This window comes from Saccostrea cucullata, unplaced genomic scaffold (assembly GCF_032062105.1).
Source record: "Saccostrea cucullata isolate Sc308-1 unplaced genomic scaffold, CSIRO_AGI_Scuc_v1 ctg13076, whole genome shotgun sequence".
Classification (NCBI taxonomy): domain Eukaryota; kingdom Metazoa; phylum Mollusca; class Bivalvia; order Ostreida; family Ostreidae; genus Saccostrea; species Saccostrea cuccullata.
In genome coordinates this window covers 24,564-33,289 of record NW_026928186.1, presented here as the reverse complement: position 1 = coordinate 33,289, position 8,726 = coordinate 24,564, and positions in this window count along the sequence as shown.

The following is an 8,726-nucleotide window of genomic DNA, read 5'->3' as shown; positions in this document are numbered from 1 at the left end:
TCATGTAATTCCACTATATAATCTATAGACCCCCCCCCAACACCAGAACCCTTGACCCTGGGGCCATAAAATTCACAATTTTGGTAGAGGCACTCTTGCTCATCATAACTTTTTACTTACTTGGTTTATTTGATACCCAGGGGCAGAGAAGAAGATTTTCAAAGAAATCATGTATTTTTACTATATAATCAATAGAGCCCCACCCTAACACCAGAACCCCTGACCCTGGGGCCATAAAATTCACAAATTTGGTAGAGGCACTCTTACTCATCATAACTATGTACTTAGTTTGTTTATTTAATACTCAGGAGCAGAGAAGAAGATTTTCAAAGAAATAATGCATTTTCACTACATACTTATTTAGCCCCGCCCTAGCACTAGAACCCCTGACCCCAGGGCCATGAATTTCACAATTTTGGTAGAGGACTTAATCCTGATTACAATCATGCAAACAGTTTGACTGCTTGATGTCCAGGAGTAAAGAAGAAGATTTTTAAAGATTGCATTAATTTTAGTTAAATACCTTAATGGTTTCTTTAAAACTGTTCTAAATACTTATCTAAGAAAAGAGAGGTCAAAGCTAAAGGAAATGCCAAGTTCAAAAATGTTGCTGCAGTAGAAAAACTTGCATAAGTATGTATCAACATATGAAGTTTGATTACTCAATATCTTTAAAACTAAACTATCAATTTAGGTAAAGTGAGGTCAAAGGGAAGGTCAAGGTAAAAAATGTTGTGCATTTGAATAGTTTACATTAGTATGTATAAACATATGAAATTTGATTATACTATCATGAATGGTATCTTTAAAACTTAGCTATACACTAACTCAAGAAAAGTGAGGTCAAGGTGAAAGAAATGGTCAAGGTCAAATATTGATGCATTTGAATAACTTTCATCAGTATGTATCAAAATATGAAAATTGATCACACTATCTTGAATGCTTTCTTTAAAACTGACCTAAACACTATTTTAAGAAAATGAGGTCAAGATCAAAGGAAAGCTCAAGGTCAAAAAATGCAATTGCATAGCTCTCATGAAAATCTCTCAGCATATGAAGTTCGATAAAAATATCTTAATTAGTTTCTTTGAAACTTAGCTTTGAAGTCTCATACATGGAAATAATTTCACTATATATTACTATACAGCTTGAATTAAATTATTTAATTCATTAGACTCTCAACAGATAACTCATGAAAGAGAAAATAAACATTAATGCTAAAACAAACATTTGAGATCAGAAAAAATACACCTTATACAGCATTCAAGAGAGACAATAAACATACCTAACCTGAAATACACATGGATTTCACATGTTGACAAACAGCCTACACACCATCCATGAAGTTGCACCTGAAAAAAGAGTTCCCTTTAATTCAGTTGGATTAGTTGTAAGAAAAGTTCTAAGATGTTCCAAACTAAATTCATGAATATTCATAATAATATGGGTATAATAAAACAGTTAAAGTTTACCATTGAGGGAGTCAGCAAGATTCCAGTTCCCCTCAAACAAGCCTCTTTCACTCGGCTGCACCTTAGGAATTAGACTTGCTCTTGGGGAACTGGAATCTTGCCGACTCCTTCAATGATTTACTTTAACTGTATACTGTTGGTTTTGGACAGTGAAACACAAGATGACAGAAGACTGTAAGTTGCAAATACATGTACTGTACTTCTGATAGAATGGACATATCATGAGCTGATACATGTATCAAACAAGAGGCTCAAAGGCCACATTGGTCACCTGGGCACTGTGGCTGGGAAAAAGTAGAAATTGGTTTATTATTGAATAGTTTACAGCGTTTTTTTTTTCCTTATATAACTGGTACCAATAAATGGCACCGTTCCCAATGCCAAAAAAGTTAATTTTTTCCAATTTTGTGACCAAAAATCCCGACTCAACAGTGAAGCAACAGTTTATGATGACATCGTTTTTCTTTTAAATGAAACAATGTACAAGTTGACTAATTGTTTCACTTCCACTTAAATCGAAAGTAGAGAAAGTCATAATTTGGCGGGACCTGCAGTGTAAACAGCGTAAAATCATACATTTTGACAAATTGAAAGCATGAAAACGTGGAAAATATGGGACATTAGTGAAAAAGAAATAAGCACTTGTTGCTAATTCTTTAAATCTCATAGTTATAGGTAATTTAGTTGAAATAAGCGCAAAATACGTTTTATTTGATTAAATGAGAGAAAATTTTCATTGTTTTTCTATGATGTTATTTTTCCCAATTGAACCGGTACCGGACGCTTTCCCAAAGGGTTGGAAAACAAGAGGCCAATGGGCCACATCGCTCACCTGAGAAGCTTTGACCATTCTGTTCTTTACCAGATTTCACCCTTGTTATACATAATGCATCCCCACCCTACCCCACTGATCATAATTTAACATAATTTGAAATACTACACTACCACATGATCCTTCCATGGGCACATATGTTTCAGCTTTTTGGCCCATGTGGTTCCCGAGAAGTCAAATAAGACAAAGATTTTTCCTTATATTTCTAAAGTAAAACTTTTTTTTTTTATAATGGCCCCGCCCTTGGCACCGTTCCCAAGGGTCATGATTCCTAATTTAGAATTAACAAAAATACCCCAGAAAGCATTGTGAATAAGCATTGTTTTTTCTTTGCCCAGTGGTTCTTAACAAGAAAATTTTCAAAGATTTTTCCTATATATTTCTATATAAAACTTGGTGATTCCCCAATTGTTGACATCCAGAACACGGGTATGATTAATTGAACAAAATAGAATCTACACTGAATAACAAAATGCTTGAACTTTAGTTTCAAAACATGCCCAGTGGTTCTTGAAACTGAAGGGATTTTCAAATATTTTTCCTATATATTTCTATTAAAACTTTGATTACCCTATTTTGGCCCCGCCCTATTTTTCGAGGGTCATGATTCCTACAATTTAGAATTTGGTTTATAAGCAGAATTTTTCCACATAATTTTCACTTTTTCTGGCCCAGTGGTTTTAAGAAGAAAATTTTCAAAGATTTTTCCTATATATTTCTATCTCTAAAACTTTGATTCTCCCATTGTGTTCCCCCCTTTTTATGGGTCATGATTTGAACAATTTAGAATTTACACTATGCCAGGAATGCTTCCACAAATGTTTCAGCTTTTCTGGCCCAGTGGTTCAGATGAAGTTTTTCAAAGATTTTTCCTATATATTTCTATGTAAAACTTTGATTATTATTTTGTGGGACCGGGCTTCCCCCTGGAGTGACATGATTTGCCAATGTAAAATATAGCACTATACAAATATCTTCCATATAATTCAGCTAAAAAAAAAATACCCATGATGGTTCTTATGAAAAAGATAATCACAAATTCTTAGTATTGATACTCTTTTTTTTAGATCACACAGAGAAAAAAAAAAACAATATAATTAAAGTCAGTAGCTGCAAAAAACTTAATTATCAGCAGTAAAAATCATGAAATTTTAAATTCTGAATTTCAAAGAAGCACTTCCTGTATATTTCTGATGTAAAACTAACCTAGGCTTCTGCCCATTGGGTACAATCCTGTGTGATTTCCTAAGGATCCAGTAAGAGATTTGAAGGAGGACTTTTTGTGTACCCAAGGTCCTTGGAGAGACTTCGTCATTAAACACCTTAAGTCAGCTCCTCCTCCATCTCTCGCAGATTGACCACGTCAAACTGTTTTAAAAACGTTACACAGCACTGACGGGTTTTTTCTTGAGGATTGAGTTTTGAATTGTATGGTTCTTTATTCAAGCAATTTAAATGACTTTTAGTCAAATCTAATCAGATATAAGATAGCAAGTCAATGAAAGTGTATTCATAAATGTTCATGATCAGGTGAGATATAAATTATTTAGTGTAAGAAAAGTTAAAAATAAAGTTGATTGTTTTGACGAATAAGCGAAATTGAAAACTGGTCACAGAATTGACAGAAGTATTTAGATTAATAAGATGTATTAAGCAAAGATGTTTAAGATAATTATCATTACATGTAATTGGTATATCTTAAAATCTGCTGTAACTCAAAACACACCTGGCAATTTCTTTAAAATTCCAAGTTGGCTCCCTTGTTGATTAGTTTCCAGTTGTTTAAGTTTTGCTAGGTATGTCTGTCCAGTAGACGGAATAACTGGTCCAGGCTTGTCCCCTAGACCCTGTAACTTCTGACGGACTTCTTTATTGATGTCATCTGATGTATGGGAGTAACATTTCCAGTCGTACAGCTCCCTCTTCTGGGAGTCCACTGTTGACAGGATACATATACTGTTGTTGATGAATGGACGGCCACTATTTCCACAAAACGACGATAGAATATGCTTTTCAATCAGTTTGTTGCCAGTGTCTGTATCTTCCCAGTAGTGAATCCTGGATTCTGCCGTACTTGCCAGAGATATACCTGGTAGTATCTATGCTGTATGGAAGCGTCTTGTTGAGATCATCATATGGATCATACAGTTCAGTATCTTCAGTTTCCTGAATGTTCTAGTGTTGACGAACACTTGTCAGTAGCTTAACAGAAAAACTTGTTGATGCCATTGTCTGACAAGTTCCTTCTTACTTGGGGATTTCAAGGTGAGACTATCTAAACTTTTAGCAAAGCTGGGTCTACTTGGAGGACAAAAGCTGTCTTCTGAGGTCAAAAGGTCACTCACTTGCTGGTAGAGAGGATGGTTGGGCTACGGGCGGTGAGAATACTTTCCTTTGGTTAGGAGATCTGATGGTCTGTGTAGAAGATTTGAGATTCATGACACTGAACTGCCTGAGAATATCATTATTTTTAGGACAAAAGCTTTCATCTGACGTCATCAGATCACTCATATTCACTGGGTAAAATGGGCATGGAGAACATCTCGGTGAAGTCATCTTATCTTTGAAAACCTCACACACATAGTTTTCATTGTTCACCACACTTATCTTTCCTTGGTTATATCTTCCTATCCAAGGTCTGTCTGTGGACTAATGCCTCTAAGCACATTTCTGTTGTGGTTCAAACAAGGACTATTTTGCTGTTTGCCACATGTACATGTTTCACAATGACTGGTGCAAGCTAGAAATGAAAAAATTAATTAGCAAAAAAGTCAAAATCTTAATTCTTAAACAAAGTCAGAGACAAGAAATCATGAATTGTTTTACTAAAAAAAAATTCAACTCTAAAAAATGCAAAAATCCTTGACAGATGAAAAACTTCCATTCTGAGAATATCATGATCAATTTTTTTTGTCATGGCTTTTACTGATTTACAAGTATAAACAGTTTTTTTGAAAGAATTGGGATTGCTTTTATTTGATTTTGGTAAACATTGCCAAGTCCATGATGGCTGTATCGTCAAAGAATTTTTATGAGGACATAAAAGTGCTGATGATTTTGGAGCTTTATCACTATAGAACCTTTTTTTTGATATGCAAGAATAAATAAAGTAACAACAAAAACAATGTTAAATAGTGAAACACCTAAAAACAAATTATCAATGATGATAGAAATTTAGATGAAATTTTAAATTCTCTTTCAGACTTAGTAAAACTTACAAAAAAAAAAAGGTAATTAACCATCAGAAGCTCCAAGAATGCAGGATTTTCTTCATATTTAAAAATTTTGAATTAATTTCAAAGCAGTCAAAAAAGCATAAGATCAGAAACACCTTCTCATGTATAATGACTAAAAACAAAATCTAGCTCTGAAAAAAAACAAGTACCTTGGATTATATGTTCAAATTAATGGCTAACATTTGACTACTTCAACTTAGCAGTAAAAATATAGGTTTTTTATCATAGTTACTGGAGCTAAACTAAAGACAAAATTAATTCATAATGATTTTATTTATATTTAACCTGAAATCTCTGTACTGTTGAAGCTTGACTGGATCAACCATAGCAAAAAGTTATGGAAAAAACTGAAGCAGTTGGAATTGAAAGTATTTTGTAAATTTGATTATTTAGGGAAAACATTACTTCAAGCAATGACAAAAAGGCATATATTCACTGAATTTAACTGGGAAGATTTTAATCTTAATTCAATGAAAGTGTATTCATATTAATGTTCATGATCCATAGATAAAATTTCATTGTAAGAAAAGTAAAAATTTTGGCATTGAATGTTTTGAGCCATTTTATCCATTGAAAACTGGTCAAACAGATTTGCAAGCTTGAATCTTCAGTTGATGATGATTCTACATAAGTTTTTGTATTCTTGCTAAAAGATTTTAAAAAAAAATTTTCTATACATTATTATGTAAAACTTGGTATATCTTGAAAATCTGCAGTAACTCATTTTGAACAAATTTGAATCTACAAAATTTTTCATATAAGTTTTCAAGCTTTCCTTTGAATGTTCTTAAGAAGAAGATTTTTAAAAGATTTTTATATATATGTAAAACTTTACATTGGCCATAAAGCTTGAACCAATAACTGTTTATCTGGGGTCAGGCCCTTTACTTGAATTGACACTACCTGAGGATGATTCCAGATGACAGTATGGAAATTTTTCCTGCATAGTAAAATATAAGAAGAAATTTCTTAAAATTCTTTTATATATTCCTATGTAAAACTTGAGCAGTATTCATATAGATCATGATTTGAAGATTTGAATTAACTATTTTACAGAATAAAAAATTTATTTTCATATATATAATTAAAATGAAGATTTGAAAATTATATATTCCTAGTAAAAATTTGGTTGGCCAAATTTTGGTCAATTCATGAATTTGAACAAATTTGAATCTACATACCTGAGGTATGTATTATACATGCTTTTTCCAATTCCAGTGGTTCTCGAGAAGAAGATTTTTAAAAGATTTTTGGATATTCCTATAAAACTTTGGTGGTACAGCCCTAAACACCTAGCAGGGGTCTTTTGAAAAACTTCTCAAATCTACAACTCTGAGGATGATTGTTCAGATACTGTATTTTGAATCCTGGCCCAGTGGTTCTTAAAAGAAGATTTTTAAAGATTTTTCCTATATATTCCTAGTAAAATTTGATTTATTGGCCCCATGATCCATTAGTATAACATTATTTGTCTGACAAACTTGAATCACACTACCTGATTGTTTTCATTTAAGTTTCATATTTCCTTAATCAATCCTTCAGGATAAATAGATTTTTAAAAGATTTTTTTATATATTCCTATGTAAAAAGCTGGTTTATTTTTGTAATCTGTCATAGAACCTTCATGATTTGAAAACTTGAAGTTATTTTTGAGTTCCACATGATTTCATTTTTGGTTGGCATAGTCATCTGTGAGAAGAAGATTTTTTAAATTTTTTTTCATATATTCTATGTAAAACTTTGACAGCCATTTTGATATGGTCATCTGATTTGAACAAACTTTGAATCTACACTATGAGGATATTCATTTCATTTATTTTCAATGTTCCTGATTTTCATGATGATTTAAATTTTTAAAAGATTTTGCAGTTATATATTCCAAGAAAACTTTGGTTGGTTTTGTTTTGACCCTAGCCCCTCATGATTTGGTTCAAATCTTGAATTGAGGATGATTCCACATGAGTTTCATTTTTCCTAATCCAGTGGTTCTTGAGATGTAAGATTTTTAAAAGTTCCTATATATTCCTATGTAAAACTTTGATAATCAGCTGGTTGATTTGAACAAACCTGTTTTCTACACACCTGAGGATGACACACATGCTTTTCATTTTTTCTGGAGTGGTTCATAAGAAAAGATTTTTTTGGTTTTCCTATGTATTTAAGTAAAACTTTGGTCTGTGTATTTTGAGATTCATGACACTAACAAAGTCATTTTTTCAACAAACTTGAATTCAACCTCAGGATGATTCCACATAAGTTTCAAATGGCCCAGTGGTTCTCTGAGAAGAAGTTTTTTAAAAATGCTGTGTTTTCACTTGTTCATAACTTATCTTTCCTTGGAAGAGGGTGTGGATTCATTTGAACAAATTTCTCTTTGAATGGTTTTACAGGGATACTTTGTGCATGTTTCAAATGACCCAGTGGTTCAAAGAAATGAAAATGTGAAATTTTAGCAAAAAAGTCAAAATCCAATTCTTAAACACAAAGTCAGACGACTGGAAGAAATTTTGTCAAAAAGCTCAAATTGACTTTTCAGAGCTTTGATATCGATGATCACTTGATTAAGTCTCTTAATGTTCTTAGTGTAGTCTACTTGCATGCAATATTATATTATAATCAGACTTAAACTGTATTTGAAATAAATTTTGACACAAAATTTAACAGAAATTTCTGTTTTTAGTAACCAAGGCAATAATGTTCATCAAAGTCAAAAACCGATATGACAGAATTGTGTATCTTTGTGTAGTCTACTTTGTGCCAAGTTATATTGAAATCAGACCAAAACTGTATTTGGAGATGTAGCATTTTGAATAGAATTTCACAGAAATTTCTATTTTTAGTAACCAAGGCACAATGTTCATCCAAATCAAAAACCGATATACAGAATTGTGTATCTTTGTGTATTCTACTTGTGTACCAAGTTATATTGAAATCAGACCAAAACTGTAAGAGACGTAGCATTTTAATAGAATTTCACAGAAAATTCCTTTTTTAGTAACCATGGCAACACCGTTCATTGAAATCAAAAACCGGTAAAAAATTATGTACCTTAGTGTAGTCTACTTGTGTGCCAAGTTATACTGAAATCAGACCAAAACTGTAGGAAGAGTAGCATTTTGAAAATTGTATACAGACAGACAAACAGATGGACAGACGCCAGACGCATTACTATCGCATAAGCTATTC